Source organism: Saccopteryx bilineata, chromosome 1, assembly GCF_036850765.1.
Source record: "Saccopteryx bilineata isolate mSacBil1 chromosome 1, mSacBil1_pri_phased_curated, whole genome shotgun sequence".
NCBI lineage: Eukaryota > Metazoa > Chordata > Mammalia > Chiroptera > Emballonuridae > Saccopteryx > Saccopteryx bilineata.
This window is the reverse complement of record NC_089490.1, coordinates 383,652,007-383,665,989: the sequence shown is the minus strand read 5'-3', so window position 1 is coordinate 383,665,989 and position 13,983 is coordinate 383,652,007.

Genomic DNA, 13,983 nt, shown 5'->3' with positions numbered 1-13,983 from the left:
TGGATAGAGCATCATCACAAAGCACAGAGATTGCTGGTTCGGTCCCCAGTCAGGGCACATACAAGAACAGATCAATGTTCCTGTTTCTCTCTTTTCTTCTTTTCCCTCTAGCTAAAAATCAATAAAATCAATCAATCAATCAATCAATAAAATAAAACTAATCTGAGTCTATTTTAAAATACCATTATACTACTTCCTGAATAATGAGTTTCTTATAATAACAATATAATCTTAAATTTCTCCCTCCCATTCCTCATATCATTGATTTATCCCTTTTACTTATATATAAACAAATATATACACACATCAACAGTCATACATGATTTAATTTTTGCTATTATTTTGAACAAACTATTATCTTCTAGATCAATAGAGAATAATAAAAATAAAATTTTTCTTATTTAACATTTACACATTTCTTCTTCAATACACTTTCTTTCTTTATGTAGTTCCATGTTTCTGACCTGTATGTTTTTCTTCTTTATAAATAAGTTTTTAAAAACATTTCTTGGCCCTGGCCGGTTGGCTCAGCGGTAGAGCATCGGCCTGGCATGTGGGGGACCCAGGTTCGATTCCCGGCCAGGGCACATAGGGGAGGCGCCCATTTGCTTCTCCACCCCCCCTTCCTCTCTGTCTCTCTCTTCCCCTCCCGCAGCCAAGGCTTCATTGGAGCAAAGATGGCCCGGCGTTGGGGATGGCTCCTTGGCCTCTTCCCCAGGCGCTAGAGTGGCTCTGGTCGCGGCAGAGCAACGCCCCGGAGGGGCAGAGCATCGCTCCCTGGTGGGCAGAGCGTCGCCCTTGGTGGGCGTCCTGGGTGGATCCCGGTCGGGCGCATGTGGGAGTCTGTCTGTCTCTCCTCGTTTCCAGAAAAGTACAAAAAAACCCAAAACATTTCTTGCAAGGTAGGGTTACTGACAACATGTTTTCTCAGTTTTTTGTTTGCTTGAGAATGTTTTGCTGTCTCCTTCACCGTGTGTGTGTGTGTGTGTGTGTGTGTGTGTGAGAGAGAGAGAGAGAGAGAGAGAGAGAGAGAGAGAGAGAGAGAGAGAAAGGTACAGTCAGGGACAGACAAAAAGGGAAAGAGATGAGAAGCAGTACTTTAGTTGTTCATTGATTGCTTTCTAATATGTGCCTTGACTGGGGGCTCCAGATGAGCTAGTGACCCCTTGCTCAAGCCAGCAACCTTAGGCTCAAGCCAGCAACCTCTGGGCTCAAACCAGAGACCCTGGAGTCATATCTATCATTTCACACTCAAGCAAGTGCCCTGCACTCAAGCTGGTGAGACTGCATTCAAGTCAGCAACCTCACGGTTTTGAACCTGGATCCTCTGTGTCCCAGGCCAATGCTCTATCCATTGCGCCACTTCTTGGTCAGGCTCCCCATTCACTTTTGAATATAGTTTTACAGAGTACAGAATTATCTTTCTTCTTTCTTTCAGCACTGTTCATATTTCACTCCACTTTCTTCCCACTTGCCTGGTTTCAGAGAATTGTTGTGTAGCTCTTATCATTGTTTCTCTATATGCAAGGTGTTTTTTTTTCTCCCCTGCCCCTCTGGTTTTTTTCAGAATTAGTTTTTAAGTTTGAATTTCTGACACTTAACAATAGTATGACTAAGTGTAGTTTTTTAGTATTTATTCCCTTTAGTATTTCCCAGATTCCTAGATATGGGGAAATAATCTATCATTATTAGTTCAAATATATATTTTTTCTGTTCCTTACTCTCTTTTTCTTCTGGTATTTCTATTATGTATATGCTATATCTTTTGTGTTTGTTCCACAGTTCTTAGAGATTCTCTTATTTTGTTTTTTTCCCCTTTATTTGTTTTCCTTGTTTTTCAGTTCTTTAGGCTGATTTAAGATATTATCATGTTTAGACAGTCTTTCCTCCACCAGGTCCAGTCTTCTCGTAGACCCATCAGAACAACCATTTCTGTTACATCCATTTTTGATCTCCAGCATTTCTTTCTTTGGATTTTCTTATTCCTGCTTACATTACTTGTTTGTTCTTGCATGTTATCGGTGTTTTCCATAGAGCCCTTATTATGATAATCACAGTGGTTTTAAATTCTTTGTCTGGTAATTCCAACAGTCTTGCCTTGCCTGTTCTGATGTTTTGATGATTGCTCTTTCTCTCTTCAAAATATGTTTCATTTATTTATTTTTGCATTTGATACACCTTGTAATTTTTTCTTGATAATCAAATATGTACCAGGTAAAAGGTACTCTTGCAAATAGGTTTTTAGTATGGTAGTAGGGGAAGGGAAGCATTTGCTAGTTCTGTGGTTAAGTCTCAGTCTTTTTATTACGCTTCTGCCTCTGGATATGAACTTCACAAGCATTTCTCAGTTTATTTTCCCCCTTATATGGGATAGGGTGGATAGAGTGGGCTGGAATTGGGTATTTTTATTCTATTATGTGGAAGAGGGTAGTTGGGATGTACTTGAAGATGGTTGGACATTTCTCTTCCCTCAAGTCAGTTAATCTTTTACAATATAGCAGATAATTAAGCTCTGGTTAACTACTTCCTCCTGAAGGAATACCTTGTGAAGAAGATCAGAATGTTTTAGTGTATTTAAGAACAGTTCCTTCTCCCCTCCCCCTGCCATTAGCATGAGGAAATTTTTTCCAATATGTACTGTGATTATCTAGTGAAGCCCCTGCAACTAAAACTCCCAATATTGTGTAGTTCCCCTCAACTGGGTCTCTGAAAGTTGTTGTTGTTGTTGTTGTTGTGTGTGTGACAGAGAAAGAGAGAGGGACATATAAGGAGAGACATACAGGAATGGAGAGAGATGAGAAACATATATTCTTCATTGTGGCACCTTAGTTTTTCATTGACTGTTTTCTCATATGTGCCCTGACTGGCGGTGGGATGAATACAGCAGAGTGAGTGACCCCTAGCTCAAGCCAGCAACCTTGGGGTCAAGCCAGCGACCTTTTGGCTCAAACCAGCAACTATGGGGTTATGCCTATGATGCTATGCTCAAGCTAGTGACCGTATGCTCAAATTGGTGAGCCTGCGCTCAAGCTGGCAAGCTGGTACTCAAGCAGGCAACCTTGGGTTTTAAACCTGGGTCCTCCGCACCCCAGTCTGACACCTTATCCATTGTGCCACTGTCTTGTCAGGCTCCCTTAAAGTTTTAACTCTCATATCTGTGTACAGCAAACCTCCAGTAATTGATCAATTACAGCTCAAGTTTTTCTACCCTGGCCGTTTCCCACGATGGTCTCCTCTCCTGGATCTCTTCTCAGGTGATCCACAGCAGATTGTAATCATTTGTATGTCTCTTCAATCTTGCAGTCAGTAATTAGGATGGAGTAGTGATTTCCATGCTCCTTATATGCAGAACTAGAAACTGGGAATCTTTGTTTAACTTTAATTATTTTCATCTGCTAAATAGAACTATTACTCTCTACCTCACAGCTTGTCTTGAGTCTAAAATATGTATATTTCCTGATTAACTTAATACATTCCCAGTTCTGGAAACTTGGGATAAGGATATGTGGAAATTGAATGTAAATTGCTTGCATAATAAGCATTTTATAAATGTGAGCTATTATACTATTTTAATTTTTAAACAGAAAAAAATAGATGTGGTAGCCATTAATTGACAGAAACTTACATAATTTACATAATTTATTATTTCTCTCATCATATATTTTCATAACACTTACATTTGGTCCTTGACTGTTTTTAGTATACTTTCATTTACTATTAATATGGTCATTGCCCATTTAAAAATTTAAGTAAAATGATGATTGCTAGTTAAATATGTTACAAGAATTAATGATGTACAGTATAAAGAATAAAATCTGATCAACTGATATAAAAATATTCACGCTATAGGTGGCTATTTCATATTCGTGTAACAGCTTCAGGACAATGAAAGTGTAGATTAGCTTTATTTAAGAAAGCAGGCCATGGCGGGTTGGCTCAGTGGTAGAGCATCAGCCTGGCGTGCAGGAGTCCCGGGTTTGGTTCCCAGCTAGGGCACACAGGAGAAGCACCCATCTGCTTCTCCACCCCTCCCCCTCTCCTTCCTCTCTGTCTCTCTCTTCCCCTCCCGCAGCCAAGGCTCCACGGAAGCAAAGTTTGCCCGGGTGCTGAGGATGGCTCTGTGGCCTCTGCCTCAGGCACTAGAATGGCTCTGATTGTGGCAGAGCGATGCCCCAGGATGGGCAGAGCATCGCCCCCTGGTGGGCATGCGGGGTGGATCCCGGTCGGGCGCATGCGGGAGTCTGTCTGACTGCCTCCCCGTTTCCAGCTTCGGAAAAATACAAAAAAAAAAAAAAAAAAAAAGCAAAGTTAGTAAACATTATAAATTGTGTGTTAGAAAAACTTATAGTTTTGTTTTGCCTTCAAATATGTAGTCAGACTATAATATTAATGCAAAAAAATTGAGTGTTTATTATTTTTTATTAAACCAGCTTGAATATTAGAACAAAGTCTCTCATAACATGATGTTAGTTTTGTTTTATTTTTTGAGACCTTGACTTAGGTCACACTGAAGAAATTAAATTAAAATCAGAAGATCATTTGAGATGGATAGGGCCTCATCTAGTGCAAAATCTAATCAATGTTCCCTGCCTTACAGGATGGACTTCATTATTTATTACTTACTGCTAACAGATGGCTATCCACGGTCCTCATTTGGGAGGCTCATCTATTCCCCAGAGGCTATAGGTTCTCAAACATAACTACTGTTCTATCTGGGATGATTTCACCTTAGTACTGGAGAAATTGGGTCAGCAAACCCAGAAATCTCTGGATCAGCATTTAGTTGCATTGTCAGTTGGTCCAAATTAAATGCTTGTTTAGAGATCCAGAGGTTGCTGCTATAATTATCCCCACTTACAATCCTAGAAGTCAAAAAATAAATTACCTACAATAAAGAAAATCACTCTATTGAGGATAATTTTTTTAAGGATACTGTTTCTGAGGTAACTTGGCAGATAATGCAAGAATGTATTAGGAAGAAGAGAATTTCAGAAATTAAAATTTGTGTAAGAGAATGCAATAGTGTTTATTTCAAAGGAAAGAGCTTTTTCTGAAATAATTATAGAATTTATTTAACAATGCAAGAGGTAGTCTTGTTGAATTAGTCTGTGCACATGCATGTAAACTTAAAAATGAAAGAAAGAAACTGTCCGGCTTGACTCCATGTCACAGTTTTAGCAAAGTATTGACCGTGACACTGATGTACGTTTACGTGACAACTCCCAGTGCTTTTCACGTTGATGATTTCATTGAATCCCCAGCACATCTTTTGAATTATTTTCTTTAGTCCTTCAACTTTTCAGGTAAGAGGCATTATATAAATTTTCAAGATTACATAGTCTCTAAGGGTTTGAACTGGGACTCCAACTCACATCTTTGAATTCAAGCTTTAGTCACGTTTCATGAAATTTCAAATCAAAATCTATTTTTTATTCACTGGAAATATATTTTACTTTTCCTTGGGACAATGGCTGTGATATTTTTTCTCTTCCATGACTCACTTTGAGGGAATTTATGCCAAAGAAGAAACAATATAGAAATTCATGAAAACCCAAGGATATTTACGATAAAGAAATGCTTACACATTTGTACACATAGGAGAGAAATCATAAAAGCTTGTGGAAAAGGGAAATGAAGGAAGCCACCAGTTGCCTTTTCACAGGTGCTTACCTACCTTAACTCCTGCATTTTTCCCTTTACTTCTTTTCCCCTCCAGGATTTCCTTTCTGTCTGATGAAGAAAAATATGAACTGATTCCTTCAGTTACTACAAGTGCTTGGTGATCTAATAAATGATCCCTCTATGACCCTGAATATTCGTAAGAGAGAAAATAAAACTCTATCAAATGTGCATAAAAATGAAAGTCAAACAGATGAAATGAAACTCATGCATTTCAGGGCAGGAGAGCATCTCAATGTTAAAAAGGAAAACAAAATATTCATAGGAACTATTTTCATTTGGAAGTCTGGCAACTGCATGAATAAAATACAATAGTTCTTATATATTTTTTATTTTCTGTATTATTCAACTTTGTTCTCTGCACAGTACATCTTAATTTATTTACAAGAGAAAACTAATAATGTCATTCCAAAAAGCCATGTAGAAAAGAAACAACTTAGTTCCTTTCCCTATGCCTGAGACCTCACAGACAGGATGTTCTAAGATGAAAAATATATGTTTATTTCCATTTCCCCTCTTATATTGACAACATCTAAAAGCCAAAAAGGCAAAGAGGATTGGATTTTTAACTTAAGATTTATACCTATGTGAAAATTGTCAAGAGCCACTTACTTTTAATCATTTTCTCTTACCTGAGCACTGAACAAAAGGTTGTTAAGAAAGATAGTATCTTCTTCCGTAGAACATAAGGCCGATATTTTTTTAAAAAAAGTAAATGAAGGTATTTGACTTTTTGAGGGTGTTTCTTTCTAACTATTGCAAAGAAAGTTTAAAAAATACAAAATAATTATATAGATAAGATTCAATGAGAATAGTAATTTAAGCAATGTGTTCACGCAGAATCCAATCAATATTACCGAATCTCCTGTGAACACAGTTTTAAATATTACTTGCTATTCCTTCTAGGGTTAGATTATCGATTACAAAATTGCTTCTAAAGCTCCATTCTGAATAATTACACCTTTGACTTGCTTGTCTCGTTCCTCTGAACCGTGAAAATTACAGAATTCTGATCACTTGGATATAAAGGAGAGGAACAAAAACAGTGGTTTCTGCCTTTCCCTGCCATTTCACATTTTTGTAAATAGAAATACTTGTCTGCAATTACTTTTTTCTGATGGTTGTGCTGTCTGAAGACTTTTGAAATGACAAACACTACATAAGTTTTTTTTTGTTTGTTTTGTTCATTTTCCTGATCATGTCCCATTGGGTTGTCAGTGATACATAGCAGTGTTCATCCCTCTGATGTCTTCATGCTAGTTTCATTTGTTTACCTCAGGTCCAAAAACATAATGGTGAGAGATAGTAAAGGCACATTTGCCAGTAGTTAGAAAATGCTACAAAAAATTCATTATAGTTAATGATCATTAACTAACATTGCCACTTAAAATTGACAGGTATTTAAAATCTTTAACCATTCACATAATAGACTCACATTTGTTGAACTTGGTTTTATATTATTTTTGCTAATATTTAAGGCTGGTCTTCATTGGTTTGGATATTACAAAGCTAAGGATAAATTGACCCATATTTTCTTTTAGCTACAAATAAGATTCAGATTGTTTTAATAATTCTAAAAAATAATGTAACAGAAACAAAGCCACTACTTTTTAATAATAAATAGAGGAATATCAGAACAGATAAGAGTTGAAATTCTACTTCAGATTGAGTCTCTCTAAAATGCCAAAAGAACCAGAATGCGTTAATTTGGCTCCAGAATAAGTGCTTAACAAAGAAGACAATCTAACAGATCTTTATTAAAAGTGTGGGTCATAGATCCAGATGCACATGAGCTTGAATCTTATCCCCCGTGTTGCTGATTTCATCATTTTTGGCCAAAATGTTTAAACCACTTCAAGATTTAGTCTCCATTTTTTGTACAAGATAATATTAATGCTTAGTGATGTTGTTAATATAATTAGATACATTTTCCCTTTTAAACTGATGAGCAGAGTGAATGCGGCACATTAAACATTCAACAAGTACTAACTATTAATTTTGTATGTATTGTTCTTCAGTAGTCCATAGTACCTGTTGGCTACTTCAGTGAGAGACTACTCTATCTCTATGTCTGTTGAATTTACCACGATACCTGACAGATAATAAAAATTTGTGGAATGAATGGACAATGATGATTACATGGATAGAAATAATGAGGTAAAGAAGAGTTTAAAGTACAGCCTGCCTTTTTTTTTTTTTTGGTCTATCATTAATATTTATCTAAGCTAATAAAGTCTACACAAATCAGCATAAGAATATTTTTAATTTTTACATACTGATTATCTACCTTGATTTTACTGCAGCCTAGGGTGTTACTAATTTTCCTGATTATATTGCCAACTCATAATCTTTCACAAAACTTCCATGGTCCTAAGGACCATTTTTTTCATACATTTTTGATTCCATAGATGAATTCAGCTAGGTAATGAGATGAAGTTAGACTTGCTTGATGACTCCCCAGGGTTTCCTAAGAAAGAGCTATGTGCTTCTGTGGGGTATGGCAGATCAGATGAAGGGAAGAAAAGAAACAAAACACTAGGCTACCAGAAATATAACTGCTTTCCAAATTCCTTTTCCTTAAAATACCCTCTCTACTCTTCAGCTTCTTTTTTATCACACCAGTCGAGTTAACTTGAAACAGAGGTTGAATATCTAGTATCAAAAAATTCTATTGTTCAAAATAGTAGCATAAGGCCATATTATCGCATTTCCTGCCCCCAGTCACACCCTCACCTTTGAGAATCAAGAAAGCCCCCTCAGGGGGACTTATACATTTCTCATATTATCTCAGTTATTTTGTTTTTAATACCAAAATTCTGTTTGAGGAATATGTATCAATGAATAAAAAAAATGTCCCAATCTAGTTTGGCATGCTTATAGAAACAACTTGACACAAAGTAACAAGGAAAAAAAAGGGAAGGGCAATAAATTGAAGTCAGATTTAGTGATTATTTTCAGGGAATTGATCTCAAAATTGCAAGGAGAAACAGTAATTGTAAATAAGTCTTTTAAAAATCTCTTAAATAGCAATCAAGTAAATGGTTACATTGTAGATCTCATAAGTATAACTTTGTATAGTAAGTAAAAGATGCCTGTTCTAATGTGATAGTGGCTTGACATAAAAGTTCCAGTAATGGAAATATGTATCATGAATCAATACACACAACTCTGATGGAACTGAAAATTGTGTGTTCTAAAAACATAGATGACTTGAAAAGTGCACCCAGTAAGGACCCATTACTAACACTAAAGAGGGAAAGGGGGAGTTTATTTGTATTTATTTTTTTGTGATAGAGACAGAGAGGGACAGATAGGGACAGATAGGGACAGACAGGCAGGAAGGGAGAGAGACGAGAAGCATCAATTCTTCACTGTGACACCTTAGTTGTTCATTGATTGCTTTCTCATATGTGCCTTGACTGGGAGGAGGGGCTACAGCAGAGTGAGTGACCCTTTGCTCAAGCCAGTGACCTTGGGTTCAAGCCAGAGACCATGAGGTCATGTCTATGAACCCACACTCGAACCAGTGACCCCGTGCTCAAGCTAGTGAGCCTGCACTCAAGCTGGATGAGCCTGCATTCAAGCTGGCAACCTTGGGTTTTTGAACCTGGTTCCTCTGCGTCCCTGTCCAACGCTCTATCCACTGCGCCACCAGCTGGTCAGGCAGGGGGAGTGTTAAAGTTTTTATTAAATATCACCTGACTAGGAGCATTGGACTGGGATGCAGAGGACCCAGGTTTGAAACCCCGAGGTCGCCAGTTTGAGCACTGGCCCATCTGGTTTGAATAAGGCTCACCAGCTTGAGAGCTTGAGCCCAAGGTCGCTGGCTTGAGCAAGAGGTCACTCTGTCAGCTGTAACCCCTCACTCCCATCAAGGCACATTTGAGAGAGCAATCAATGAACAACTAAGATGCCGCAACAAAGAATTGATGCTTCTCATCTCTCCCTGCTTGTCTGTCTTGTCCCTCTTCTGTCTCTCTCTGCCCCATCACAAAAAAGTTTTTTATTAAACATCAATATTAAACTAGCATTTTTCTAAATTAAATATGGGTGTCATGAAATTCAAAATTTAACTAAAAATAAAGTAATTTTCTCTGTTATGAATATTTCAGACTGGCTTCTTTACACCTGGACCACACGCAAACACACACACACATGTAAAGCAATTAGATTACTCTGGAGAAAGCTCTAAAATTCAGGCAATAACAAAAATGACCTATTAAAATACTGCTGTACTTTAAGTGTAATTTCATGTATTGTTATAATGAAATTAATAAACTATCTTAAATATATACTATTGTCATCCTATATTTTTCAGAAGTATTGTACAAACATGCCAGCCAATGAAAGGTTAAGAAAATATTATAAGGGCAGTTTCCTTATATTTTGCTTTATATTACCTTTATTTTTATTATTTTCTGCATTTTTGAGCTTTCTCCAGAGTGACCTAATTGCTTTACTTGTGTGTGTGTGTGTGTGTGGTCCAGGTGTAGACAAGCCAGTCTAAAATATTCATGACAGAGAAAATGACTTTATTTTCAGATAAATTTGGAATTTATTCCTATCCACATTTTTTCCCATTTTTTTCTTTGGTATTTAAATTTAATTTCCCCATATGAAGCTCCATGTATGGCTTACTCAGAATAATTTATAATTGTAAATTCTGTGTGTGTATGTGTGCACGCGCATGCATATATGTGTGAGCTTTGGGATAGAAGAGGGCTATAAATATCTAATAAACAGCATTTTTGCCTTTAAACAAGAAGTAAAAGAACAGGTTTTAAAATGAAACAAAGAGTTTTACAAATATAAAAAAGAGGAATACATCCTTTTTCTAAACAATGACCTAAGTTTTCAAGACCAAAGAACACCTGTGAGAACTGTGGAATAATGTGCTCTGGGATGAAGGGCCGTGGTGGATTTGCATATTTATATGGTCTCTTAGTTTTGTAAGAATATTTTTGTTCATTTGGGAAATTCTGTACCAGACTTATCATAAAATTGCAAATCTGAAACATATGATTTAAAATAACTAGACAACTTCGAGCATTAAAAACAAGTGTATTCATATTGAGGCAGAATACATGGAGTGCTTTGGTAAGGTGGATGTCATTGAATCCACACTGTTTTAAATTGACGTTATTTTATATGGCTTATCCAGCATAACTGTGTACTTCCAGTTGTGATTACAGTTAAGTCTTTGATGTATTTTCTGCTAAAATCTTTATTGTGTAAAATGAACCATATTGTGTAATCAACAAAAGGCATATGAATAGACACTTCTATTATTAATTAAACCTGTTGCTTTGACGATAAAATTGATAGTGTTATCCATTTATTGATATAATGTATGATTGTCTTCTGTGCCCATAGACTACATTACTGGCATCAGGTGGTTGGGTTAGTTGGATGCTGGACTGCTCAACAAGTTGCTGGTAATTACATGTAATACACCTTAGACAACATTTCTTGTTACTCATTAAAACGGCACTTTCTGTCACTTATGTATGTGATTTATTACATTTTAATGGCTTAGACAAATGGATATTTTTCATTGCATAGTTTCCAAACAGAAATGTTAAACTTTAGAAGCTTATTTTTAAAATAAATTTTAATCATACAGAGACATAATCAGATCCTATCCAAATCAAAAAATAAAACAATTATCTTTCAGTATATTTATCCTTTTAACAAATATATTTGAACTATCATGGTAAATTTTCACTGACTCTAGACAGATGTAAATATATATTTAGAGTGGCTATTAAAATGTATAGTTATTTCCATGGGAACTTTCTAATGATTATTTTAGACAGAAAAATAAAAGCTGTGCGCCAAATTCCATTTTAATTACATTTCTTATGTAATGGACTTTTAACTTATGATTCAATTGGTATGTGTGTGAAATAAAAAGTGTGACTCTTTGTTCTTAGAAAACTCATTAAATTGTGTGATTCTGTGAATAGAGGTATGTCTTAGTAAAAATCAGTTTTTAAACTAAAATGAAGTTGGCATTTTCATATCTACCTTAAAAAGAAATGTTGATTCAATTAGAATGCCAAATAAGTGAAAAATTGTCTATAAATTCTGATTTAAAAAATAAAATATATGGTGTTTATTTTAGAAAAGGTTTTGAGAGAGATATTCAGTGTTTTTCAACCACTGGTCTGCCAGAAATTTTGTGTTGGTCCAAGAAAGAGTTAAGCACCCTGATGTTGTAAGAAAATTATAGGGCGGTTAACTCTTTTGCAGACTGGCACAAAATTTCTGGCTGACCGGCACTGGTCGATGGATCGACAGTTAATAAACACTGTGATATATTAAACATTTACATTCTGGGAAAAGAAAGCATGTATTTTCATTTCCTACATTTGGCAACAAAACAAAGCATAATTCTAACATTACATAATTCTAACATTACCATTGATTATTTCATGTGATTCAATGTGCAGAAATTTTGATATGGTCGCCACATACAGAAAATAAAGCACAGGTTGTAAAATGGGGCATAGAATTAAAAAAAATAGGTAGAAATGATAGGAAAGTTTGAAGCATTTCATTGTTCAAAATGTAGAAGTAGTTTTAAATTTACATTTTAAATTTTTTTATCTATTCTTTTCTGTGTTGCCCCATATACTTTCATCCTGTCATTCACTGCATCACTCATTTCCTCAATCCTCTTTTTTCTTCAAACACAGAGTTGCTAGCTCTAGAACCATGAGAGAAAGCATGTGTGTTGTACAGGTTCCGTACTGCTCATGAGTATCTGTGAAAAAGAGGAACTGGATACTTTCTAATAAGGGGAGACAGGAAATAAAGTAGATAAATTAAATTTATAGCAGGGAAGGTAGTGATGACTGCTTAGGAAAATCTTCAAGGAAGTGAAAGAAGATAGGATGCATGTGCCTGCATGTATGTTAGCAGGGGCTTAGTGTTGACGTTTTTGACAGAATATCTAGGGAAGATGTCACAGGGAAGGTAAGTGAACATGTGACAGGGAAGAATAGGGTGTCCATGAAGATATCAGCAGTAATATCCCTGTAGACAGAGGAATTACAACTGTCCCAAGGCACAGTTCCTATTCATGGGTCAGAGCCTGCCTGGAACATTTGAAGACCATCAGACAGACTAGAAAGAGTTGAGAAAACAAAGGTGAGGTCAGAAATGTCACAATAGTCCAACCATTGGGGCCCTTGTGAATATATTAAAGGCTTGATGTTTCCTCTATGTGAAAAGGGAGCCTTGAGAAATTTGAAAATAGAGGAGTGACATATTTTAATGTCTGGTTTCTGTGCTTAGAATAGTCTGAGCATGGTTAAGGAAGGAGATGTGTAATGAGGAAATTAATTCTATGACAGATAATTGTGGTTTGGCTGAGTGGGGTTATAGTAAAAGTGATGAGAAAAGATCAGACTTAGAAGTTTTTTTGACCATAGAACACATAGGATTTGCCAATAAATTTGCTGTGGGTTATAAAAGAAAAGGTGGAATCAAGAATCTCCTAGTGTTTTTGTCTGAGAAATGGAAAGAAATGAGATGCTGTTAACTAAGGTAGAGAAGGCATCAGAAGGAGCTGAGCTGAGGGGTGAGTTGAGTGCACTTGAAGCTCAGTTTTGGATAAGGTAAAGTTGGGATGCCTATTAAACATCCGATTGGAGAGGATGAGTAGACTCTTGAATTTATGAGTCTACAGTGGGTTCCTCAAAATACAGATGGTATAGCATTTTGCTTTTACCTGTTTTGTCTTTACTTTGCAAAAGCACTAAAGATCAAGACTGGGGTGTATTATGAGAGACGTAGCATGATATCAGCTTAGGTGTAAAATATAGACCCAACCTAAACTACATACGTTCATCATTTATGCAATCTCAGGATTAAGAATTTGTTTTTATTACCTATTTTAATGACTGATAGTTTTTAAATCAATACAGCAACAATTATATATCATTTTGACATAACTTTCATGGTTCCAGTGGTTCACACTTATGGGTATGGGGTTTGGGGAAAATGATGGTTAAGTAAACTACCTGATCTTTACATTACTTTAGACCTTTGGCCAGAAATGCCACAACAGACATTCCCTATTGGCAAATTCACCAGCAAATAAACTAAAATTTACATAAATACTCTGGTTAGTGGTAATTGACTCTGTACATCTCTCTCTCTCAAGGCCAACTATAATAGGGCAGAATTTAGACTTTCTAATCCTGCCCATATTCTGGCACCATTAACTGGAAGCATGGTGGTTAGTAGGGTAATTCCCAAAAGACATCTTTCCTCTCTTCTTCCCACACACAGTGTTTT